At 37.7% G+C, this 27859-nt stretch overlaps 1 protein-coding gene and 1 long non-coding RNA gene across 4 annotated transcripts in view; one reads left to right on the top strand and one right to left on the bottom strand.

Moving 5' to 3' along the window:
- Positions 1-27859, top strand: part of GLCCI1 (glucocorticoid induced 1) — a 147243-nt gene that overhangs the window by 28964 nt on the left and 90420 nt on the right. The gene's annotated exons all lie outside the window — the stretch shown is intronic.
- LOC306668445 overlaps positions 1-27859 on the bottom strand; it is a 41105-nt gene that overhangs the window by 4754 nt on the left and 8492 nt on the right. Inside the window, exons 2-3 of one of the 3 annotated variants that reach the window (XR_013765869.1) lie at positions 772-4966; positions 307-647 (exon numbers count right to left, since the gene is read on the bottom strand). This is a non-coding gene — a long non-coding RNA (uncharacterized lncRNA). Of the gene's footprint in view, positions 1-306; positions 4967-27859 lie in introns of those variants that run through there. The other 2 variants (XR_013765870.1, XR_013765868.1) reach the window with 2 other exon arrangements.

The raw sequence follows: 27859 nt of genomic DNA, 5'->3' as shown, positions 1-27859 counted from the left end.
TACATGGAACATTTTTTATTATTGAATATTTATAAAATAAATGCTTACTTCATACAACTGTATCAGAGATTCCAAGAAAAAAAATAGCAAGCGATAAAGCTAGAAAGCATTCTGGGCTCCAGATTCGTCCACTTAAATATTAAGGGGGTAGGGAGATATCAATGTCCAAGGTAGGCAAGTAGGACATCAGGGAGTTTAATTGGAGGAACAAATACAAAATAATCAACATAATAATGTTCAGTTGTTACAAATGCAAGGAAGAAAACAAACAAGGTTCTAGAAAAATAACAGGAAGGGGCTGGGGATATAGCTCAGTTGGTAGAGTTCTTGCCTCGAAAGCACAAGGCCCTGGGTTCAATCCCCAGTACCACAAAAAAAGAAAAATAACAGGAAGAATCTACTTTAAATGGATGAGGATGGCATCTCTGAGGAAGGGAGATTTGAAGAATGAGAAGGATCAGGTCATGAAGGTCTGGTGAAATCAGGGAGTTGGGGATTTATCTAGAGGCTTATCCATGGTTAAAGGTTTCAAGCAGGTGAGAGATGCAGTCAACTTGCATTTCAGATGTCGCCCTGGCTGCTCTGCAGAATATGGAGATGAACAAGACAGCAGATAGGGAGACCAGTTGGATGGCTTTTCCAGTAATCTATGTAAGAGATAATTGCCAAGTGCTAGAATATCCTGGTAACAGTGGTATTAGGCAGGGAGAATATGAAAGTACTTAATAACCCTTTGGACATGAGCACTGACCCATCAGAGTGGACACTTGCCTCAGCACTTGAGCAGGACTCTTTGGTCTTTTCTAGGCCAGACTGGGCAGAGCAGGTATCACAGAGGTAGAGCCAGCAAGGCAGGGGCTTAGGCCAGCAGTTCTTTACAACCAATGCGGAAGCATTTCAATATTTTAGCAACAGATGAAGCTGTACCTGCCTGGGAAAGCAAAGAGCAGTCACCGTCACCCCACTACATTTTGGTAAAGCAAAAGGGAGAAAAGTGGAAGAGTTAGTGATTGGGTTCTGGTTTCTGCATGAGCAACCAGGTAAATTCATTTATATACTCAATAATATCTACTCAGCTCTTATGTCTCGAACTGCTGAGAGTCTTGAACTATAAAGTGGCATTTGGTTATAGAGTAAGTAACTTGGGGAAAAAAACTGGGTTGAAAAAATCAGTTTGGGAGTTTCCAGCATAAAGATGTCATTTTGAACTACAAAATACATGAGGTCCCCTAGGGAGAGACTGTAGAGAGAAAGTGACAGAACCTAGGGCAGAACCCTGCCTGAGTCCAACATTTAGTTTTCGAAGAGAAGTTGCTTTAATGGCTGAGAGGGAGTATCTACTGCTGTTCAAAGAAAAGCAATCATGTGAGGTTGCAGAAGCTTCCAGTGGGGAGTGTTCCCAGGAGGAGGGAGTGGCTGGCTGTGTAGAAAGATGTAGGGAGATTAAGAGAGGACTGAAGTCTGGAGGGGACTTAGCAACATGGAGAGTGTTGTGACCTTGATAAGGGCAATTTTAGTAGGTGATGTGCAAAGAGGCTAGCATTGAAGGTAAATGAGAAGTGGGCAAAAACACATGGTAAGTACAAAACAACTTTTTGTAGTGATGTGCAAGTAGGAGAGCCAGTAAGTTATTTGTACAGATTCCAGGGTCTACAAACTGGTATAACTGGCTCTTTTTGCAAATAAAATTATATTGGAATACAGCCATTCCTATTCATTTATGTATTGTCCAGGATTGCTTTTGTGCTATGATGGAGTAGTTCAGTAATGGTGAGAGACCTATGACCTTCAAAACAAAACCATTTATAGAAAAAGTTTGCCAACCCCTGGATTAAGCTAAAAGATTACATGCCCTAACCCATTTTATTAACCCTGGGAAACTGAATAAATATATACATATAGAAATGCATAAACTAAACAGATGCAATCTATTTCACCAGGCAGCAGTGCTATGGAAATTCTCTTGGGTCAGTTTACTAATTTATCAACAAAAAAGAGAGCAATTGCTCTTTGCTGAGACTATGTGCCTGGTTTTAACAATACAAATAAGCATATATTATTCATGCTGACATAGCCAGTACCTGGAGCTGAGTCTGACACATGAGAGCTGTCTAATACATACTAGTTGAAGCAAGGAAGGAAAGGTGCTGGATTAGGGAGTCACCTGGAGTAAGAGGTAGGGGATCTTCTGGGAAGGAGAGAGGGGTGGGAAAGAGAGGGTAAATTATGTTATATACATTTATAATATGTCACAATGAAACCCATTATTATGTATAACTGTAAGGCACTAATAAAAACATTTAAAACATAAAACATGGCATATGCATTGTGGAATTGTCAGTGAAATCCACTAATTTCTGCAGTATGAGTTAATATTTACAGTATTGTTTACAAGAAAATAAGGCAGTGGGGGATAGGGAATCTTTTTTAGACTTGAGTAGATAGCAGAGGATTCCCTGTGTAAATGAGCTTAAATGCAACCATCCCATTGAGGTTTGTGGAGGCTGAACTAAATTTCATTCCTCTAGAATTAATTTGGGAGGGAGGCAGATAGGTTGGGGAGAATAGGCTAAGGCTCATGTCAAGGGTATGCTTGACATGAAAACAAAATCACAAAGAGGCAATTTGTAGCTTGGCAGCAGGAAAGCGCAGTTCCAACCGCTCTTTATTTGTTGTAATGAAACAGAAAAGAGAGATGAGCTGAATTTATATATAGCGCAAGCCAACTTATCCCTCAAAAACAGGACCAGGATTTGGACTGTTAAAAAAGTAAGTTAAAGCAACAAATCAAAATATGATATTTTCCACAATTAAACTAAAAAAAAAGAAGTATATTTCGTCAGTTCACCAACCTTTTGACAAAAGTCTGAGGCCTTTTCTTTGAACACGAGGCATTGCTCTTGAATAAAGCACATCTCTGAGTTAACTAACATTTAAGGTGGTATGGGTTTCTTTAAAGGAGAGTGAGAACTTACAGATAAGCAGTGATCTGAGTCCAAAATCCTAGATTTTTTCTCAAATTTCTTGTAGCTATATCACTCATACTTTGTGAGGTTTCAATTCATTTTTATAGAAGCAACCCTTTTTCTTCCATTTAACTTATTTCTATAATATGTCACAAAATCACGTCATTATAATAACAAAATGCAACTGCCACAAGCAGATTTAGGAAATAACAATTGCTTTTCAGGGAGCATATCAGAGCATCACCTACTAACTTTATTCTGTGTGTGGGAACATTATTATACAAAGGGAATGGAGAGTCTGTGATTCTGGTGAATCCAGGAAGGGGAGGCAGGTTAAGGGGGTTTTTCATCAAGGGTGGTACAAACATCTTACAGGTTCCAGCTGGTGCTACTTGAGTCACTGACAAGCTGCCAGCATGGCTGTGTCCCCTGAATATTGACTTGGGGCAGCTGTCCCAAGTCATCCTACTCTAGGGACCTTGGAGTATTGTGTTTTGGAAACCACGCATTAAGTACTGACTTTAACCTCTTCTGGAATGTAGTTTGTGGAATAATAGATTATTCCTCCTAACAATGCAACTTTCAGAGAACTATAACTATGAGAAACTGGCCTTACATCTCCCATCACAGATTCAGCTTTGTAAAGCATACTTAAAATTCTCAAACTGCTGGATCTAGACAGAAACAGTAAAATCTCAGTAAGCATATTCTGGCAGCATGTCACCTTGTAACTAACAAAGAATACCCAAAATAGGCAGAGATCACGGAACATAAAAGTCAGAAATCAAAGCAGTGGTTAATATATTACTGTGAACTGAGACTGGGGAGCCCTCTCTTTTGCAGCAAGTGCCTAGCAGGATTTTTAAGCTATTTTTTGCAAAAATTGAGTTCAGAAAAATGATCCTATTCCCTATTATTAATAATCTGGAAAATTATTTCCAATAGTTTTAGAAATTAGGAAATAAGATGGCTGTCTGAGAGTTACTATCAAATCAAGAATATCATTAACCAAAATATATATGTAATATCTTAAGAGGCAGAATGTTTGCAATATGAAAACCTTTATAGTATTAAATATTCTACATTGAGACATTAATGGTAGAAGTTGAAGGGCCTGAAAGATCTAAATACCTTCTTTGACAGATTTAGATATTAAGACCCAGAAAGGCTATATAATTTGTTCAAGGGCCCAAGGCCAGTTATGAGCTAATCTAGACTATAATACAAATCTGTTAGGTCCTAGTCTAATGTTTTTCTTATAACACCCTCCCTCTATGTGGAATTTTCTGATAAGTTGAGGTCACTCCATCCTCAGTGATCTGGTTACTGTGTTTAAGTAATAGTTTATCCTGTAACTCAATGATATAACACAACTATTGGTTAAGCTCACTGAGTCTGTGCATCACAGATTCAGAAGGGCACTTTGGACATGGGTTGACACTGGTCTTTGCTCCCAGGCTCAGAGCTGGGATCACCTGAAAGCTCACTCACTCACTCACCTGCCTGCTGATTGATGGTGGCTATGGCTGGGAGATCAACTGAGGCTGTGGGCCAGAACACCTACAGTAGCCTCTCCAGGTAGACTGAGCTTCTTCACCACATGGCGAATGGCTTCCGAGGGGTAGCATCATAAGAGAGAGCCAAACAGAGACCATATTACCATATATGACCCATCTTGGAAGTTATTCAACATGACTTCCACCCTATTCATTTTTGTTGACGCAGCCTTAAAAACCCACCCCAGTTCAGGGGAAGGATTGTAGACTTTACCCCCTAATGAGAAGCAACAAGGTCCTGGAAGAGCATGTGGGACCAGAATTACTGCTGTGTCCACTTTTAGAAATTACAGTCTGCTACAATTAGAATTAAAGGCATTCTTTGCAAGAAGAAAACTGGAGAAAGAAAAAAGCAGCAGAAGAACAACTAACAAATCATACCTGAAGGCTGAGTGTGCCTGCTCCCATTCCTCTCCCTCTGGGGAACTTTGCAATCTGTGCTCACTGCAAATTGAACAGAAATAAAGCATTTTACTCATGGTGATTGAAGCTTTTATTTCATTTAACTGTCTAGTTTGGTGTGTTGGAAAGTATGTTTATAGGATATATCCCTAGCATAAAAGCCTTCACAATGAGGAAAAAGGGAGAAATTATTTTAATTGAAGAAATTTTTAAAAAATAGATCATGTACTAGACTATAAAGAAAACAGCAATAAATCTCTTAAAGCACAAAGTACACAGACATATTCTCTGACCACAGAATAATAAAACTACAAATTAGGAACAAACACTCAAACAAAAATTCCCACCCACTTAGAAATTTAAAAATACTCTTCGGCATATCTCTTGGGAATAAAGAGGGAAATATGATTGCAATTATAGAATATGTAGAAATAAGAATAATGAAAATACTACAAATCAAAAGTCAAGTGACATGCCTGAAGCTATATTTAAGAGGCATGTAAATCAAGAAGGAGTGAATTGTGACAACAGCACCAGCTGTGATGGCTGACACAGAAAGTGTCAGGCACTGGCCTAGGAGGTTTACAGGTGGCAATTCATTTAACCCTTACAACAATCTTCAGGTAGATGCTATTATATTCTTTCTCATTTAATTGAGAAGGATATTGTGGCATGGAAAGGATGAGTGATTTGAAAAGATCATGCAACTAGTCCCCATGGTAATGCCAGGAGTGTCCCAGGGCTTACTGGGGTTACAGCAGTGACCTAGGCAGGTAGAGTTGCTCTTCCTTGTTACTGCTGGACAGGAACAAGAGTTCTGGCTCCCCAGCAGGCCATCACTGAGACCATCCAGGCAGGGAGGGAGAGGAGTAGCTCATTACTGCTCCACACATGGCTCCACACAGTCGGGTCATGGTGAGAGCCCTGAAGCTCCACTAGGCCTCCACTCATGGCACCCCAACAGGAAGGGAAGAGGAGCCTTGTTACTGCCAGGAGGAGGTGGAAGTCCAGGCTCCATACATGGTCTCTGGCACTGGGAGGTCTTGTAACTACTGTCTGATGGGGATGAAAATCCCATCTCCCTACTTAACATTGTCTCACACCACCTTGGCAGCTGTGTTGGAGCACCTCAGTACAGCCCAGTGGAGGGCTGAAGTCTAGTCTCCCTGCTAGGACTTTGCTGGCATGCACGGCAGTGGAGGCCACATTTTTTTTCTATTATTTTGCTGAAGTAGAGTGGTTGTTGTCTAAAAAAGTTTTCCATTTTGCTAAGGTGACCCTTTCCTCTTCTTTGACTAGACTGAACCGTCTTTTGTTGAAGCCTTTTTGTCTTTGCCTATTGGAGTTTGTGGGTTGCTAACTTGTTCTGCCCAACATCTGGGACACATGAAGCAAATGAACAAAGAGCAAAGGGAACTACCCTAGATGACTGCTGCCTTCTTCTCCCCACCTCTTCCATCTTTTGAGGGTTTTACACACACACACACACACACACACACACACACACACACACACATAAATGTAATGTCCAGAGATTCTCATTTCACTTGGCTGGTGGAATAGGGAAAAGAATGTCTACTCCATCTTGCTAGAAATAGAAGTCTCCTGTTTTGTTTTAAGAAGAAACAAATCTGACAGCATGTGCCCATTCTCAGAGCAGAAGGCAAGCAAAATGACAATCACTTATAGTGATGGGTGGGAGGGGAAAGAGAATGGAATCTACGCACACACAAATAGTTCATCCCAAGTCACAGAGGGACCACTGAGAACAGATTACAAATCAGGGCATTGCATGGATTTGGTGGTAGGTGGATGAGGAAGCTCTCTAATGTTGGATTCTATTGTCTCAATGAAATAAGCGAATCAATCAACTGGGAAAGGAGAAGGTCAGGGAAGCCTGGGGTTTAGAGAGAAGGTATGGATTCGTTATTTTGAAGGGTAATAGATGATCTGACTGGAGAAACACAGTAGGACTGCTAAGCATACTGAAGCTCCATAAATTTAAAAGAAACCAGCCAGTATAGTTGCTGCTTTCCCTCCATATTTAGGTACAGAGTGGACAGATAGAGTTGGGCTTAATCCAGTAATTGTTGCCAAATTAGGTATTAGATGGGAGAAAGGCACAAGAACATAGAGGGTGTGGATAAGGAAGTGATTATGATGATAGAGCACAAAAATCAGACCTGAAGCATTGCCCAATGGCTCAATGCACTATTTGCATTGTGTTTCAGCACACAGTGACCCTGCATAGATTGTAATCTGGATAAGGATGAATTTGAGATTGTGGACAGTAAACATTTGGAGGTGATTAGATTGGTAGTCTTAATAGAGTGAAGAATTGTTAAAGTGGGATTGATAAATCAGACTCAATACAGTAGATAATTGAAACTGAAACTTAGGAGGTGAAACAGATATTGAAAATGAAAAGTTCTAGGGTGTGATATGGTAGTGTGTAGCCTAAGTGGGGTAGATGGAAGACCATTGGCAAACTTGATACCCTTACTACCCATCCCATTGAAAATAATTTAAAATGATGAATAAAATGTAGAAATATGATTTTAAATGCATCAATGAACTGGCAATAAAGTAAGGCCAAAATGAATTAAAAGCGAGGCCTAGTGATATGACCAATGCACTGATTCTGGCTTTTCACTGAGAACTTTGACAGATCCAGGGGATCTTGAGTTCCAGTTTTAACAGCCTTGAGAGAGAGGGCTAATAGTTCACAAAATCCAGGACCAGTCCAAAGAAAGTAGTCTAAAAGATGACATCCTACATAAAAAGCTGGAAGGATGTACTCCAAAGAAAATTGCCCCAAAGCAGACAACAAGCAAGTCTGCTAATCTTAAAGCTTGGCAATGGGTAAAGGGCAAGAAAAATCTTCTGAAAGTTCCTAAGCACAAGCCAGCCCTTATGTGTGTTTTGCTGCCTGAGTTTCACTACCTGGGTGGTCTGGAAAAACTTCAAGCTGAGAATTTAGCTTAAAGTTGCATTCCCTCAGTAGTACCCATGGGCATCTGGAAGAAACAAATGCAAATCCTCTTTAAATGAACTCTCTTCAAGGAAGGCTTCAAAGAATTCCCATAGAAATATGAATCCTCAGGGAAAAAGCAAAAGCACCATAAGTGACACCCCACACAAATGACAAGCTGCTGAATATCACTCAAAAATCATTAACCAGGTATTGGAAATATCAGATGGTGCAAAACTTATATACAGTATATAAGAATGAGATCGGTGGAAGCTAGGGAGTCATTTATGGATGATGAGATGTTTCCCATAGACAACCCAAGGGAACCTATATGTAAATTAGAATTAAGACTTTTCAACAAAATTGCTACTTACAAGGTCAATATTTTAAAAATGCATTTCCATAGTGTATACCAATAGAAATTGTTAGAATGTATAATTAAAACCAGACATTATTTATAGTACTATGTAAAATAGTAAATATATAAGAATTAATTTCACAAAATTGATACTTGTCCAAAGAAAGTCAGAAAATTATTGATAAAAATTAAAGGTGACCTATGTAAGGGAAAAGACATTCTGATAGAAGGTTTTTGCCTTTTTTTTTTTTTTCAAATTGAGGCATAAATTTGATCACATTCAAAATCCCAACATGGTGGGGGTTTTTTGGTTGTTTTATGCAGAAGGAGTGGTGTCATGGGACTTGACAGATTGAAGTGTAACAAAGCTATCATTGAAAACCAACTGGGAAAGTATGGGTTTTAAATAAATGATGCTGATTTTTGTTTTTGTTTTTCCTTTTTCCCTTTATTAGAGTTTAATAAAATAAAATTATATGTGGCATACCTTTTGATATATATATATTATGAAATGATTAAATCAAGCTGATTAATATATCCATCACCTTACACATATATATATATATATATATATATATATATATATATTTTTTTTTTTTATTCTGGTGAGAACGTTTAAGGTCTACTCTCCAAACAAATTTCAAGAACATACAGGACATGGTTATTAACTGTAATCCACATATAATACAACAGAACTCCAGAATAATTTCTCCTGAAACTTTGTCCCCTTTGCTCAATATCTCCCCATTTACCTTTCCCTCAATCCCTGGTAACCACCATTCTACTCTTTGGGAAATGCCCTTTTCAATTAAAGGAAAGGGAGGATTTCTGAAACTAGACAGGAAAAACAAACAGTAAAGGAAAAAATTATTAAAGTCAACTACATTAATACTACAACTTTCTGTTCATCAAGAGATACCATGAGAGTAAAAAGAGCCATAAACTGGCAGAGGGTATTTGCTATACCTATGTGACAAAGAATTTCCAAACTACATAAAAACTATAAGCTCATCACAAAAAGACAATTTAATTTACTTTAAATGGAAAAAAGACTTGAATGGGGACTTCACTGGAAAACACACACACACATAAACAGCAAATAAAAATATGTGAAAATATGCTCAACTTCGTTTGTAATCAGGGAAATGCATATTAAAACTACAATGGAATATTATTTCAGTCCTATCAATTTGATAAATATTTCTAAATGTGAAATAACTGTTAGAGGCATTTGTCTATAATCCCAGAAACTCAGGAGGCTGAGGCAGGAGGATCACAGGTTAAGGCCAGGCTGGGCAATTTAGTGGAATCCTCAGCAACCTAGCAAGACTCTGTCTCAAAATAAAAAAATAAATAAATAAATAAAAATATCTGGGAATGTACCTCAGTGGTAAAGTGCCTCTGTGTTCAATCCCCAGTGTCAGAGAGAGAGAGAGAGAGAGAGAGAGAGAGAGAGAGAGAGAGAGAGAGAGAGAGAGAGAGAGAGAGAGAGAGGCGGTGGGAGGCGGGGAGATCAGGAGCCACTGAATTCTTATACCTAGTTGGTTGGAGTGTAAATCATCAACCATTTTGGGAGATAATTTGGCCTAATCCATCAGATTGAAATACATGTACACTTTGGCCCCAATATTCCACTCTTTAATATTTGGCCTAGAGCAACTTTTACAGATGTACTATGAAACAAGTACAAGGATGTTCATAGCAGTACTATTTGAAATAGCAAAACTATTTACCAGCAGTAAGGATGAACTAAAAATTAATGGCCAATTCACATGATTGAATACTACTAAACAGTAAAAGTGGATAAATTAGAGTTACTTGTAACAACATGGATAGATCTCAGGAACATATTGAGTGGAAAAAGCAAGTCACAGAAAGATCTGTACAACAAAATTCCAATTATATAAAGTTAAAAAACATGCATAATTGCAGAGTATACATGTTCAGGTATGTATGTTCATGTGGCAAAATAGAAACAAAGGGAGCCATGAGGAAAGAAGGATGGGACTGGAGAGGGACACATACGGGCTTAAATGTTCTGTTTCTCACAGGATTGTGGATATATAGTGACCATTATGTTATTGTTATTAACATTATATGTTATATGTTATTAACATTTACTTTATATTCTTTTGTTTGTATTCAATATATTGTTATCACAATCATCAGTGCTGAGCATTAAACCCAGGGTCTCACATACTCTTAGCACATACTCTACCACTGAACTCACCTGAAATCTCTATATTTAGTAATTAATAAAAATAAAATTTAAAAAGCTCTATGGAGCTGTGGAGGTAAAGTTTATCATAGCATTTTTTTTCATGCTAGGAAGTTGGAAACAGCAAAGTTTCCATGAGATTTTCATCAAATAAAGGAAGGTACTACTCTGCAATAGAATAGCACACAGCAATGAAGGATGATGGGTTTCAAGTTAATGTAGATTTCTCCTATGGTAGGCGAAGAAAGAAAGTTACAGAACAGTATGGGTTTCATTTATACGTAGGAACATACAGAGATACACATATATAAGAATATAAAAAGTATTTAGTAAGCACACCAAAAAATTAAGTGTTGGGATGTTGTTAGGATGCATTTTTTCTTCTTGATTTCTCTTACATTATCTATCAGACATGTATTACTCTTATGCCATAAAACAAGTCAGAGAAAGAATAGCAAAGAATATCTCAGAAAAATCAGAATGAATATAACTAAAATACTTGGAAACGGCCTTCACAAAATGTGCTTATTTGAAGAAAATAATAAGCTAAAAAATAAGACTTGAAGATAAGTGGATTGTATGTATAAGGGGAAGCCAATTTAATATGTTTTCGGCTAGAAAAAACCCAAATGTAATAAAATTAAATTCTAAATTTTACTTACAGGATTAAATAATCCCAAAGAAAATCCCAATAGAATTTTTAAAATTGATAAAAAGGTTCTAAAGTTCATCTGGAAAAATAATTGGGGCTATTGATAGAATTCTGAAAATTAAGAAATTAGAGGTTAGGTTTGCTCTAATAGATATCAAAATGTATGCTAAAGTGATAATGATTTACCCCAATCATGCAAATATGGAACTCTTATTAAGCATTTAATAGAAAGCACTTAAACTTCTCTTTGTACTTTTCAAACAGTGTCTGATGAAGTGCTTCTAATAAATTGGTGAGTCATATAATAAGTGTTTTTGGAGTAATGGCTTAAAAGAGGTAGTTAAATTTTCACCTTAAAATATATATTCTAATATAAATTCCAGGTAAGTTTAAAAAATGTAAAAAAGATATAAATTAGAAGGGAACATAGAAAATATGTAATAGATTTAGAATAGTATAAATCGCTGAATCTAATGAGTGCAGGGCCAACAAACAGTCTGCACTACTGACCCTCTTCTTTCCTTTGCTTCTTTTAGCTTTCAGGACACACTTCCCTGATGTTTTCCCTAACACTTTGGCTTCTGCTCCTCCAGGGCCTTTGCAGGATTAGCCCTCCCCTGGAGGCCATTACATGTTTGAGTTCCTCAGGGCTCCTTCTGCTCTACACTGTCTCCTAAGGCATTCTCATTCATACCCATGGCCCCAATTACCACCTGCATTCAGGTGACTCACATTTAACTCTAACCCAGCCATTTCTAACTTATTAGTCAGGCCCCATGCAGGAAATAGGTGACACACTCAAAATGGGTAATTAAGTAGATTTTAGTTAAGAGATCATTTATAAAGTGTTTAGGGAAAGCAACAAAAGATGTTGGCATAGTATCTCAGGGAACAATTATTGCCTTGGGCCTGAAGGAGCAAGGAGGTGGAAAGGATTGCTGGTTGGTGGAGAGGCAGTGCTGGGATGATGATGGGGAAGTGGTGACTGGAAAAAGAGCTTGAGAAGGAGGCAAAGGAGGAAGGTTTGAAGGAAGAGGGATCTGGGCTGCATTTACATTCTTTCAGTCCTTCACATTTCCTGTGCTTGCTCTTGAGAGGATCTTTGTACCTATGGTTTCCACTGCTTATCATGTTCTTAATCAGCTGCATAACTTCTATTTATCATTCATAGTTCAATCACCACTTCCTCAGGAAAGCTTCCCCTCACTTCCCTAATTAAGTCTATCCTATTAAAGTTCTTATATATTGAGTACCTCCCTTTGTACAATCTACCCACCAGCAGTTCACATTCATTTGTGTGGCTTTGCAGTTAGTATCTGACCTACATTCAATCCCCTACTAGGACACAAAGTCATAAGGACAGAGACTATGTGTTTTTTGGCCTATTTACATAGCCCTGGTGCCTGGCAACTTGTAGAAGCTGCACACACACACACATACCTACCATAGGAATATATCACAAACAATAACACTGATAGATTCAATTAAATTAAAATTATTTTCTCTATATTAAATAAGAATAAAGAGCAAATGATAAGTGATAAACTTGAAGACATAATCATAATGTAAAGACAAGTATATGTTCAGTAGCGTTCTTGCCACATCAACAATAAAAATATTGATAATACCCAATAGGAAATGTCAAAAACAAAAAAGTCCCCTACTCCAACAAAAGGAATTCTGACATCTTTTCATTATAAAAATTGGAACCCAAATCAAACTGATCTGAACACTAAGGAAATACATTATCTTATGTAACCAGAATCATAGGCTGACCCCTCTCAGCATGACAAGATGACACCCAGCAGCAACTAGGGGCAATAAGCTTTCTTGTTCTCATCCATCAGAAGAGGAGTCTCTTTCCTAGCAATGAAATACAAGTACTTCTTCTCAGCCAATTGATTCAACAATTCAAATTGCTAGTCAGAGGAATGTCATATTCTGATTACCAGTCATTCACTAGCAAGAGTGATGGGATTGTCATGCTTCGTTTATTTAATCAGGACCCATTCCTAGAGCTGAATCCAGAAAGGAGGTGACTACAATGCCCACTATAATTGACCATAACCATAGGGAAGAAATGGTCAACATTAGGAGTGAGGAAAAATCAAGAAAACAAAAAGAGCAGTGAGGCGTTTTCAACACTTATGTTTAAAGTTTGCTTTTTATAATTATACTATTCACTGAAAATGGGTTGTAAAATGATTTAGCCTGGAGGGCAATTGGCAATATATTATAAAAGTTTAAAACCATTTGTAATGAATCTTGGAAAATGTGTGTGTGTGCATAGAAACAAAAAGGAAACAAAAGTGTTTATGTGGTTGTTTTTGGATGATAAGTTTATAAGTGATTTTTATTTTTACTGCTTTTCAATTTTTCTTTAACAAGTCTAATTACTCTTATTTAAAAAGAAAAAGAGATAAAAGTAACCCATTATTTCAGAACTTCCAGTCAAGAATTTCCTCTAAAAAATTTTAATAGTGGGAAAAGTAGTTTGGGGAATTCCCTTGTGATCTTAAGGTAACCAAAAAGTGTGTGTGTGTGTGTGTGTGTGTGTGTGTGTGTGTGTGTGTGTGTGTATCTGAATCAAAGATTGTAAACTATGGAATTCTCTAGCCTGATTCTGGAATTCAGGAGAAAAAGAAAGCATAAAACCCCACAGAAAGCTATGTAGGTACAAGAGATTAGCGTTTTGTTGCAGGATGTGTGTGTGTGTGTGTGTGTGTGTGTAGATGTGGATGTGTGTGAATTTGCTAAACACTCTACCACTGAGCTCTTCCCCAGCTGTGTTACGTGTTCTTCTAATTCAACCTCTAATTCAACTCAATAGGCCCTTCCTTCCTCCTGGTTCTAGAGAGTATGAAGTTGAGGTCACATGACCAGACTTAGCTTGGTTTAATGTTTCATTCATGGAGAAAACTGAATTGAGCATTTTTAAAAACTCATGAATATTAGAAAATATTTGAACTCATCCTTAGGAGTAGTCTGAACATCTAGGATAAAGGAACATGAGTTGCTGAACTAGAATGGACGCTGAACCCAAAGTGATTCACTGATGAGGTTCTTTCTTCAGATTTAATTTCATAATTTCCCCACTGATTGTCAGATCACCCCCAGTTTTCTTTCTGTTTTAACCACTGACTCTCTTGGTAACCTTGGATCAATCACTTAACCTCTGCTGTGTCCTTTCTGAGAACAGGCATCTGTGTAGACTTTCTTTTGCCTAAAACTCTACTGTTTTGTTGAAGAGAAGGATCAGTAAAGTTTCTCTGGCTCTATGAATTTAGGATAGCACTTCAACAGAAGAAGTATTGTATTTTCTGTCTCCATTTAAAGGCTTAGAAACAGATCTTTCACCTCTGCAAGAGGGGGGCATATATGCCAGCAGCAGATTTCACTTATCAGTGTTCCAGCAGTTTCAGTAAGCCAGCAGCTCAGCCTGTGCCTAAATTGGCCCTGCGTAGACAAGTGAGGACAGTAGACAGGCAGGAAGTGGGCTTTGGTTGATTTCCATCTATTAGCAGCAGCTTAACGTGCTGGGCAACTCGGTCTTCCATTGGCTACAGCTGCTGAGAGCAGCAGGCTGAGGGTTGACCTATATCTGTCCAGTGAGGTCAAACCCTGAATTTGTTTGTAGCAAATTTCAGTCTTCCAGAACACTGAGTTTAACTTACTGCCCACCACAACAATATTTTTATCAGGAACCGAGAGATTCTCCACCTGTAAGGAGCTTACATCTGTGGGTTTCCCCACTCTAGTTTTTTTTTTTTTTTTCTTTTCTTTCTGGCTGCCTCTCCTGTTACCTTCTTAACCATTTTTGTTTCCTGCTCCTGCATCATCCTGTGGCTCAGAGGGCTTGTGATGGTCACAGCTGTGCTCCTTCTAGCAATCACAGTAATACTAGCCCTTCTTTGCCTGCCCCAGTTTCACCAAGCTGTGCCTATTTCTTTAAACTGTAATTGGCACCCCAGATTGGCACAACCCTGTGCCTATATGTGCCCTTTTGGACCATCATGGGTTTCAGAACGTGTCGATTGCTAATTACAGCTGCAGCTGTGGGCAGAACTATAGGTAAACATGTTCAACACGTGGGTCCTAAAGTTTCTACACAGTAATTGTTTCTTGACAATTTTTAAAGGACAAATAATCTAATAGACTTTATTAGAATGTCAATTTTCCTAGACTAGAGAACTACTTAAACTTTATTTAGGCAACACCATTCAAAGGTGACAGAACTCCTTTCTGTTTGTCTTGGGTCTCAATTAAAATACATATGTTATTTTGGGTATGAATCACTGTTTTTTTGGGGGGTACAGGGAATTGAACTCAGGGGCACTGGACCACTGAGCCACATCCACAGCCCCATTTTGTATTTTATTTAGAGGCAGGGTCTCACGGAGTTGCTTAGCACCTCACTTTTGTTGAGGCTGTCTTTGAACTCACAATCCTCTTGCCTCAATCTCCAGAGGCACTGGGATTACAGGTGTGCCCAGCAATCAGTGCATATTTTTTTACACTGACATCACACTGGGCAATTTACCCTAGTCAGTTCTGCCTTCAAACTAAGCATTTGTACACCATAGGCTTCTATTTATAGTACAGACTCTGCTTTTTCCATTACTATTCTCATTTCTTCACCAAGTCCTTATTGTAACAGTAAAGAGGCCCAAACGATGGAAAACTTATTCTAGCAACTCAGGTCCCCATGCACACAAAGCCACATCACAGTAATTTGAGATGGAAAAGACCTATTAAGTCATCCTACTGATTCCCTGAGGGCATGTGGTGGTTTTTTCCTCTCCAATATGCCACTCTACCTTTCAGTCCCTTTTCCAGTTGTAAATGGTACAAGCAAAGGGGTTTCCATCCCTCCCAAAGGGATAGCACTGCACAGTCTATAACAGATCTCTCCATTAGGGCGTGTGACCCGCTCAGCCATCTAAATCATCTTTGTTTTGACTTTCATTTCCATCACCCTTCCTGCCGTCCCTTTGGACCACACTAAATAATTTCTCTCAGTTCCTGCTATTTACACCCTTCAAGTACTTGTGGCCAATGAGCCAGTCCCCGTTAGTTAGAGCCGGGTGGTCATGCCAGGAGACTTGTCTCTTTCATCTTCCCTCTGAAGGCAGTCCCTTCAGACTTATAAATCATATTTGTTGCTCTTCAATGAATGCCCATCCATTTCTTGATAATTTGCCTCATTTTTTGTCACTAACACTACTCAGGAAAATCCCCTTTGTTTGTCTTTGCTGCTACAAAATAAAAAGATGGTGGTAGTAGAATGTTTGCTTAAAAAGCAGAGCAGAACTCTTCTACCACCAGGCATCTTCCTATCCAGGACAATGGCATCATCTAGTCAGTTATCTTTGACTCTCATACTCGGGTGTGGATTACTGTGCTAACAGCAGTTAGGAGTGCATATGGGGCCAGGAGTGGTTGATCTGTATTTCATCCCGCCAGCCTTTGTTGTGGTATATTTTGTTAACTACCAGTAGTTCTTTAAATCACATTTCACTGCCCATCTAAATTCCCAGTTGGAGAAACTTCCTTGAATTTCCTCGAGGGAATGCAAACCTCCTACTTTCCACTAACATTCCCATGTTCACTGATGCCAAACTGGAGGACATCAGCAACCACAAACACCTTTGCTGGAGGGGAAGTTCCTCTTCTGTGAGGCAGAATGTTTCCTTTCCCTTGCATAAGCTGGAAAGGTACTGTAAATCAGGAGACTTGGCCAGTGGTTTTGTAAGGCAAGGGTCAACAATGTTCAGCCTGTTCCCTCAGTTCACCTCTCCAGTTAATGGCTACCCTCTTGCTAAGACACCATCTAAAGCACTGAATTTAACAAGGTCTGGTCTAATGTGCACAATGTTCATATTTAGGCAATAATAATAATACCAGCATGAGCATTATGCAAGGCATTACTAACTGTGTTCACCTAACTATATCATCCCCATTTAATACTTACAACTACCCTGGAAGGAGGGAATTACCTTTACTTACCAGGAAGACTTAGCCTTTATTATTCAATTTCACAAATACCTAAAAAATTCTCCTTTTGAGTGCTTCTTGGTCTCCTTCTGAAATCACTGGGGAAAAAAGATTTCTGAGTAATATGTGAAGAGGTAGTAACTGCATGCAAGTTCCTAAAGTCACTGAAATGCTGGCCAGGGCTTGGCTTTTTGTGCTCTTAGTTGGCAAAAATAGAGTAACGAGACATCATCCACTATGATATGAGCCCTAATGTTTATCAATAGGATAATTTAGTTGTTATTCGATGACAGAAAGAGGATATTAAAATTTAAAAGACACAGCCTGCTATCTCTTTCTAAACAATGATGTAATATTATTAGACATGGGCTAAAAGTGAGCTTATCTCTTCAAATACTAGTTCAGACCCTAAGGGTATCTGTTTTCCATGCAAAGCTGATGAGGTGGAATATACCCAAGATAGAAAAGGAAAGAGGTATATTTCAATAAATGTCAATAACTCAATTTGATGAAACAAAGAACTGAATATTTTTTACTTTTGTGTATGAATAATATAAAAAGCAGAAATACAATTTTGTACTCAATATGTGGCAATGAAGGCGTAGTATCCTTAAATTGTGTTAACAGCTAAGCCAAACAGAGGATATTTTATTCACCATATTCCGTATTTTCACAAAGAGCTTATTGATATTTTTTAATTTGGCATAAATATGGTTACAGAATGAGAAAGGCCTGCACTAAAGGGGGCTTATGCTTTAAAGGATTGAAGTAACAACCAAATAAAAGACTCTTCATCTTCAGCTCCAGCATTTTGAACAAAATCCAGATCAAGAAAATTATGCTTTTAAGGGAATTGCTCCCTTCTGTGGCCTGGCTGGAGAAGGCAAATTGCATGTATGTATGCATAGGCTATGCACACAGAAACGTGCAGAAGTCACCATCTCTGTCAATATGGAGGGCAGAATTATTCATTCTGTACCAGTTTGTGGTCCCCTGCTGTCTCACGTATGGCTAAATCTAAATCTGACTGTGTGACTGCACTGGGTGGTGCCTGCAACTTTGCAAGAAGAAATTGTTAAGCAAACTAATTCTTAAAAATGTATCCTTAGGGGCTGTGGTTGTGGCTCAGTGGCAGAGCACTTGCCTAGCATGTGTGAGGCATGGGTTTTGATTCTCAGCACCACATATAAATAAATGAATAAAATAAAGTTCCATTAACATCTAAAAATTTTTTAAAATGTATTCTTAGAGATGTCAACTAAACTTTATAGTATTTGTTGTATAATTGTCAAAAAGAAAAACATTATTTTTGTAATTACTGCAAATGCAAGACATGTTGATTGTGCTAAAGTTATGAGGTTCTAGATCTTTTAAAAGTATATAAGCCAGGCACAGTGGTGCACACCTGTAATCCCAGATACTTGGGAGGCTGTTACAGGAGGATCACAAGTTCAAGGCCAGCCTCAGCAATTTAGAAGGCCCTAAGCAACTTAGTAAGACCCTGTATTAAGATAAAAAGTAAAAAGGACTGGGATTGTAGTTCAGTTGTTAAGCATCCTTGGGTTCAATCCCCAGTACCAAAAACAAACAAACCGAAGTATATAATTTCAATTTCTACAGTCAAATCTTGGATAAATACTCAAAAAGTATACTATTCTGAACATTATTAGGGGAAATGAATTTTTTCCACAGTGACAATGTATCAGTGATGTCCAGCACAATGCCAAGGGACTGAAACTGAGTAGACCAGATTTAGGAGCTAGGGAATGAAGCAGGAGAGGCCTAGTTAAGATCACCAGTGTTGTCATTCTGCTCATCGTCTTTCCAGCCAATCTTGTCCTGAGAATGTTTGTCATCTTTGCTCCAAAGACCAGGCCTTCTTGGCAGTATTCTTTAGCATTTTCCAGATTACTTTTTACTTACAAATACTAAAATATCTAAGAGGTCTTCAGGACTCTAGATGGAGTTTTTTAGACTGTATTATTTTATGAAATAATTAAATCTAAGACACCATTATTGGTTGCACCAATAATTTTAAGTGGTGCTAAGAAAAAGATATTGTTAATTAAATTTAGCATGTATCATTCACTTAAAATTTTATTCACATTTCAGAGATGTTAAAGTGTAAACAAGTGTCTTGTAATAAGTGAACTATGGCATTTATTTTACACCTACACATTGCATCAAGAATATTCAGTCATGTACCATGAATAAGTTTTTAGTAGTTACTATCTATTGGCTTATATAGAGAGAAGTTCAAATTAAAGTGAACATCTTTGACATTTAATTCATGTATTTATTTTTAGATGGAAAAAAATCAAAATGCTCACATTTTAGTATTTATGTTTCTGTAAAAAATGTTCCTTTTCCAGACCTTACATGCAGCCTCAGAGTGCATGGATGACAGAAGCCATCCATGTGATCTTGAATGCCTTTACCTCTTTGTAATTTGTCCTTGGAGAAAACAGATTTCTCAAACTACCCTCTTACCTCAAAAAGCATGACTGGGTACTTTCCATTCATCTTCAAGCTTCCAGTTAGTCACTTAATTTAGTTTTTAAAAATTCATCAGGCTTGGGAAATGAAAGATTCATTCCAATTTATGAGAATTACATCTTTGGCTGGGCCAGTTTAATCACCAGATTTTACAGATGAAGTGAAACTCGGGTCAGTCACCTGATTATGACCTCATTGTTCAGAGCCTTTCCCTGTCTAGGAAAGTCTATCCAACACAAAGTCCAATCCTACTGAAGCCCACTTTGATCTTATAGATCCAAATGCACTCTTTCCATTACCTGAGAAATCTGTTTTCTGACAAATCTTCTAAAATGGAAATTCATTCTGTTTTTAACTATTCTGCCTCATATTGGCAGATGCTTCCTGGTTTTCAAATCTAGAGTCACATAGCTTCCCCTGGCAAAGAGAGAGACACCCCCTATTTATCCACAAGAGTAATCTGCGACCTGGAACACAAATACAGAACCACTCTGCAGTAAATACATATTATCTCTAAGTGGAATCGAGTAAAGGAACAATTTCTCATCGGCTCATCCTTTCCCCTTTGAATTCACCTCTTGTTTTCTTGCTTTAAAATTGATTAAAGTACATGATATAAACAGAAAGGAACATAAATGTGAATGTTTAAAATATGTAATTTTGATTAAGTTTTAAAAATCACATTGAGCATATGCAAGGAAATACAGGAAACTGCCATCTTTGTTGGAATCAGTTTACCTATCTATATACTGAATTGCATCAACATATAGAGCAACCTCCAGTTTCCTCCCTCCCCAACCCCCGCCCCCCACAACTCCCCTGCCCTTATCTTATCTCCTGGGGTCCAAATTAAACCTGTTAACTAGAAAACAAAGTATATTCAGCTGGGCAAAACTTGGCATTCACCATCCAGTACAGACTTTTTCCTGTAAAAGCAGAACCCTCAAGATCCAGCCATAAAGAAGGTGGACCCCAGAAGGTATTGATTGGCAATGGTGCTGGAAGGGACACAAATAGAGACTTCTAAGATGGACAGAGGATAAGATTTAAAAGAGCAGGGTTGCTATATGAGGTATAGGCCCTAAATGAATTTTCGAAGTGGCTGTATTTAGCAGGAGACTTCCTTATTCGTCAATAAAAGCATTTGTCATCAAGTTATCTGAATTTTTCACTCCCCTAAATAAATACTCTGTTTTCAATCCGAGTGGGAGACAAGTCTAAGTTTAAATATTTAAAATCCCACTCATATTTCTGAACCACTTTCTTATCAGCTATAATTGTAGCATCTTTAACTAGGTAACTGAGGTTTTTATTCTTGATTGTGGAATGTGATGCTAAACCCAAGAGTTTTTTAGAATCATCGGGTTAATGTATCCTCATCAAGAAATAGGACCCCTTTATAAATTAGGAACTTTTAAACATTCCAATTTTACTAGATGCAAGTGAGTAAAATGCATTTAAACAAGTGTGTGTGTCACTGAGTGGTTGATGGTATTTTCATAGTAGAATTTTAGATTGTGATTTTTGTTTTTGTAATAGTAAAGGGCATATCTAAATTCAAAGCTGTTTCTAATCACAAAAATAAAAATTCAAATAACAGTGTAATTATAAAGTCCTAGTATTTTCTTTATATTTCAATCATTTTTGGTTTTATAAACATAATGATTAAAGAAAAATTGAATTATATCATGACTTCATTTCCTGTTTTCATTACTCATTAAATCCTTGATGTGTATAGGAATGAAATGAGCTATATAATTACAATGTGTCAAAGATTTCTTTGCACATCACCTACATTAATTGCAAGGCTATTTTAAAATGAAGTATGTGTGCCAGGTGACTGATAGGAAGTTCTTACATTAACAACCACCTTTGTAGATTTTGTCTGTTTAGCTTATAGGTAAGAGCATAACTACTAAAATGGCTAATGTTAATTGAGTGGCTGCTATGTTTTTGGAGCTATGTATGCTAGGAGATTTAGAAGCCTTCTTTTACTTAAAACTTTTAAGAACCCATTAGCTAGGAATGATTATCACCTCCATTTTTCATACATGGTATGTGTGCTTAGCTGTGTGTTTTCTGTGTGCTCTGACTAGAGGGTTTTAGGCAGAGGCTAAAAGAACTCTGATAGCTATAGATGATGACTTTAGGATAATAAGAAATTACAGGAAAAGCCAACTTTATTTTCAGTGGGGCAGAGTGACAGTTCCCTACCAACAATGGGCTCTGTGCCATTTAATAAATTTTCCTATACCTAACTGCATTTGTAATACATTGTTATTCTATTTCTAAATGTTCTAATTGCAGAAAATCGATGTGTTTCTGTGTGTGTGTGTGTGTGTGTGTGTGTGGTATGTAAAACATTCTTTCTAATAATATGTAGGACATGTTCATTTTTTAAAAATGAAGCCTACAGATGAAAATGAAAATCACCAATTATCTAAGTACCCACAGGCAATCACTGTTAATATTTTTGTATATATTTCCTCAGTTGTTTTTTATACATTTATATAAAAATGTTTATGTTAAGTTAAAAACCGTTTATAATTTTTTTTCTTTTCTTATTCATTTGATAATATATGATAAACATTGTCATTTCATTTAAATTTCTACCACATAATTCTAGCAGTAGCATAGAATTTCATTATTTAGTTTCATTCTAATTTATTGGACTAATTTTTTGTTGTTGGATATATAAATAGGTGGAGAAAACTTGAAGTATAAACCCATAAAATCTTGTTTATGCTATAGTCCTTAGATCTTTAATGATTAAAAAAAAGTGTGTGTCCAGTAAAAGCCTTGGACTAAATCCGTATTGATCTGAATTTTAATCTAAAATTACAAGGCTAAAGGCAATGGAATTTAACCCATTTTTCTATTTCTAGACTGGACCATGTTACTATCCTAGATATAAGTCTCTAGAAGCTATTCTTGAATTTAATGAGAGAAGATTCCACAACCTCATTCAATGTAGTAGTATGGTGACTTGGTATGGCAGTACAGGCTTTGGAGGTGAACAGACCTTATTACCAAATACCAGCTAAAGGACTTCAACCTTTGACTTTGGCCTTCAATTTATTGCTCTCTCTCATTCTCAGTTTCTATCTGTTTTGCAGGGTTTCTATGAGGATTCCACTAGTGTGCAGTACAATGTAGGTGTTAAAACATGCTACTTCCTTATACTCATCCTTTCCTATTTAATCCCCAACACTTCTATGTATTGTTTTTATGATAAAATATCTCCAGACACCAATATCTATAGCATGAAATAAACATGAAGGCCCATTTTGAACTCCTTCTCCAAAGTAAAGCTAATCCAGTTGATTTTTTCTAAAGTCTATTTTCATAATTCTTTTTTTTTTTTTTTTTGTACTTGGGGATTGTTCCCAGGGCCACTTAACCACTGAGCCACATCCCCAGCCCTTTTTTTATATTTTGTATTTAGAGACAGGGTCTTGCTTAGCTACTTGGGGCCTTGCTAAATTGCTGAGGTTGGCTTTGAACTTACAATCCTCCTGCCTCAGCCTCCTGAGCTGATGGGATTACCGACATGCACCACCGTGCCTAGCTAATTTTCATAATTCTGTAAGCATTTTTATCTCCTAAGTCATAGGACCCTAAATTAGAGAGGATATATTACAATTGCTCAGGCTGGTGACACAGATGGTGGGAAACTCCACTGTGCCTTATATGTTGTTATGTTCAGGCCACTGTGGGAAGTACTTGCTGAATTCATGAAAAGAAGTGGTGTTGTTAACTCAAGTTCTACATATAAGCCTCTGTGACAGAGATGGTTGTTTTTCTCTGCTGTACTACTTCTTGATGCTGATTTCTTTAACTTGCTTACAAACAGTTCCTTTACTGTTTCAAGTTGGTTTCATGAATTTGGTTCAGTTTTTCAATGTCGAACTATTTGAGTTTAATCCTATGGTCTTTTCTACACACATACATTTTTTTGATTTTTAAGTTACTGATTAAATTTAGAAGCAAATGGGTTTATACCCCCTTCATATCAATGGGAAACCATTCCATGCTTATATAGTTTAGGATAGCAGTGGCATAGAAATAAAGGCTACCTCTTTTGAAAGCAGGTTTCTTTTAATCTAAGTCCAGTAGCACTGCAAATTTCTTCAGACTTACAAGTTTGAATAGATTTTAGTATGTCATCTGTGTGGATTATGAGTTTGTAGAATTTGGCTCTGATAGCTGTAATTAGTAATGTTTGAAAGACATCTGTGAGGGTGAGGGTACAGAAAAGATAAGCCAAAAGCAAGATATATAATTACCACACCCTGCCTTCCTATCAGGAACTCTGGATGTTTAAAGTAAATTAGGACCTTTAGTAGGGCCCTTCTCTTATCAGGGTGCATCATCAGGTTGCCCTGAATGTAGGTCATCAATCTCACTGCCAGTAAGTGTCCTCTTTTACATACACTATTAGCTCATAGGGCTATCAAAGGCCAAGGTGGAAAAGATCCATGCCTCTATTACAGAGTGAACGTATCCTTGACTCTTGCTGCAGAGGCAATTTTTATAGCGAAGGAAAAACACTGGGCTAGAAATCAGAGACTTAGTCTCCACTTCTCCATCTCCTTAGTGCTGTGATTCCAGCCAACTTTGTGGACCTCTGTTTCCCCATCTGTAAAATGGAGGTAGTATACATGGTCTAACTACTTCATAGAATTATTGTAAAACAATAAAGTCATAGATGTGAAAGTGTGTTAAAAGGACCATGAGATTTGTATAAAACTCAGGAAATAGAAGGTCAAAACATCATGTGGAGTCAAGTCATTTCCTTGGAATTTTGAATAGTTTGTTTCCACCTGTGGCTAAGTACTGAACATACATGTTTTTATGGAAGCATTGAATGCATAGCTGCGCTATGAATAGTGATGACTGGGAAGTGTTGAAAGAAAGGACAAGATTTCTTGTCATTGATAATTAACAAAGGAACTAATCCTTTCAAGTGCAAAGGTAGCTTAGACCTGGCTCTGCTTAACTCTTTAAAGAAAACCCCTAAAGAGTTTTCTAAGAACAAATGTGGTAAGATTGACCATTGAATAAGGAAAATGGGCAGCTCAAGTTTCTTTTCTCAGTAATGCCTTTAAGGACCTTGTTTGTTTTTGTGTTATTGACACTTGTATAAATACTTTGTTGAGTAATGGCAGTGGCAAAACTAAAGTTTATTTAGGACACTGCTCCACCCAAGGTGAGCAATGAAAGCAAGTATGTAAACTCAGTCTCTTTGCCTCCCCACTCGACCCCATATGTAAGTTAGCAGGAATAGAAATGAAAGAGTTTGGGGCATATGGTATGGTGGGGGTGAGAAGAAATAGGAAGGGCAGGGGAAGGCTCCACAAAAGAAAGAAAAAGGTGTGAATAGTGGTAAGGAATCTATAACTCAAATCATGAAATTGATTCTGACTACTGCTATCGGTATATCCAGTTAATGCAAATTAAGTTGGCATAAGACTTGTCAAAAAAAAAGAACTTTTCCCCATACAGTATAACCACCACCACCTTATTTTAATATAGCCAGGAAGGGCTGTGTTTGCTCATGTGATCAGGTTTCCTCACTTTCCACACCTGGGGAAGTATCAGCTAATATTGATTTAGCAGTAATTTATACCTACTGGTCAGGGCCAACTAGAATGGAGGAAAACTGGTACAAATTAGTGGGACTCTAAAGTGACAGGGCTGCAACTGTTGTATATCAGTATAATCACACTTTCTGGAGGAGAATAGAAAAATATTTTTCACAGGCCTGATCTCCTCAGCAGCTCCACTGCCAGTGTGCTGGGATTTTGTTTAAGAATGTTAGGAATGGATAAGATCAAGTTACATTCTTTGATTTTGTTATGTTTAGTATATTAATCTGGGAGCTGAGCAAACTAGATGCAGAACAGGCTTTAAAATAGGTGAGTAATTATTATAGTATAATAACTGTTAGCCATTAAATCCATTTACATTTTCCTGAATGAAATTCTCTACAATAAAGAAATGTCAATGCTCTAGTCTTATATTTTAAACATCACTGTAGCTTATTTGGAACCATAGAGTAGATACCAATATGTAAAATGATACACCTCTTATTTTGTAGTCGTTCAGGTCAAATTTTGGAAGATGTTTTTCTTTTGGTAATTTCCATGAATTGATGTCATACATCAATGCTTCTTTGGGTTTGGCTGAAAATGGAGAAAATATTTTGGGCTTGTAATAATACTTGGTGAGCTTATGTTTATTTCTAATCCACTGTTTCCCAAATTTGCCTGACCATAATGATCACCTGGGGAGCTTGTTAAAAATTATATAACCCTATCCCTCCTACCACTTGACCTGCTGAATTAAACTCTTCAGGAAGGGTGCCAAAATCTGTATTTTTAGCAAGGTTACACCTGATGATTTGACATGTTTGGAAAACAGAGTTCTGGTTCTTTGTCATATTGTGTCATATTCCTCATAATGTCAGAGCTCTTCAATCACCCATATCCCTGACTCCTTTGTCCTCAGTGATTGCTGCCTAATTTTTGCTCTGTCACACCTAAGAAAGATGGTGCACTCACAGAAACCAGTGGAACCTTCCGCAGCTGCAAGTCTCTGCTATTGCAGTAGTAGAAAGCAGCTAGTTATAGCAGAAAGGTGAGAGGTGCAGGTAGCTTTGGAGAAGTCTTTCAAGAGATTCTGATCCTGCCCTTGACAACTAGTTTGTAGACGACTTTGCTGCTCAACCTATTTTCTGTATCCAAAATTTTGTCTCTACTTTTATTCTCGTATTGTCTTTCCTTCCTGAAGTTGAGGGGTAAACATTGTCCTTTTTTGTCGACCCTGTGCTTCTGATCAAATTCCCTTCTGCTTCATGGAAGCTAAATCTATTGAACCTCTGCCCTATTCAAATCATTTTTCTTTCCTATGGCATCTTCAGCTTACGTGTATATCAATAGGCATTTCCTCCCTATGATAAACTAAACCAACATATATTTTCTTTGACTCTGCTGAACCCCAGGATCCCATTTTACTTCATGTCCTATGTTTGCTTTCACACTTCCCCCCCAAAAGAGGATTGCTCATTGGTGCATCCACTTTCTCACCCTTCTCATTAACCCAGTTGTATCTGCTGTCCCTGGAGTCACATTTTATGAACACTATTGACTTGAAGATTACCAGTGATGAAAACCAGGAACTCATGCTTAGCTCTTAACCTTCTTGTTAAGCATGTGACAGCATATGACATTGCTGACCGCCTTGTCCCTTTAAAAACTTCATCCATTAGTGATCATTTGATATAAAAGCAGAAATCTACTCAAATGATTGAAACAAGGAGGATTTTGATAAAAGGTCACAGGAAAATCACTCACAGAAAGTGTAATAGGGTAGTAGAAAGATCGGGGTATGGAACTAGGAAGCCATCAGCAAGCAATGAAATTATTAAAGATAATTATGGAGCACCTGCTATATTCTGGGCACTAGGAAGGTGTAAGTGATCAAGTAGTGAACAGAAGAGACAAGGTCCCTGTGCTTGGAGACTTTACAACCTAGTTGGGAAGGTTTATCATAAGCAAGTAATCAAACACATATTTAGCACTTGTAATGAGCACTATGGGATGAAACAAACTGACTTAATGGATTATTTTAGGTTATTAGTGATAGGTGGGGACTCAGAAAAAGAACTTTAAGACATGACATTTAAATTGAGACCTGAAAAATGTGAGGGAACAATTCAGAACTTGTGGAGTAGGGAGGTAAAAGGTGTGCTTCAGGTTGAGGATACACCTGTGCGGGAGCTCTACCGTGGTGTTTCAGGGGAAGTGAAAGGAGGCCATTGTGGCTGGAACTTAAGGGGGGATGGGGAGAGCAGATCAAGCTTAGGTGGAGAGGGAGGCAGAAGTCAGAACAGGCCAGGCCTTTTGAGCTATTTTAAGGAAATTGGATTTCATTGCAAAGTAACTGGAAGACATTGAATGGTTTTCAGCAGGAAACAACATGGTCTGATACATGTTTAAGTTTACTCTGATCAGTAGAAACTAGATTAAAGAAGGCAAAAGTAGAAGCTGGGAGTCTACTTGGGCAGCTGTAGCAATCGTGTAGGGAAAAGATGACAACAGTTTGGATGAATTTTATTAATAGTGGAAGAGATGGAGAGAAGTGAGTGGATTAGACATCTGTTTATGAGGAACAAAGGAAAAGACTAGCTAATGGGTTGAAGGGAAGGAAGGAGAGTGAGAAATCAAGACTATTACTCAGGTTTG

This window comes from Sciurus vulgaris (genome assembly GCF_902686455.1).
Source record: "Sciurus vulgaris genome assembly, chromosome: 8".
In the NCBI taxonomy this organism is placed as follows: Eukaryota; Metazoa; Chordata; class Mammalia; order Rodentia; family Sciuridae; genus Sciurus; species Sciurus vulgaris.
This window is presented reverse-complemented; position numbering and strand designations above follow the sequence as displayed.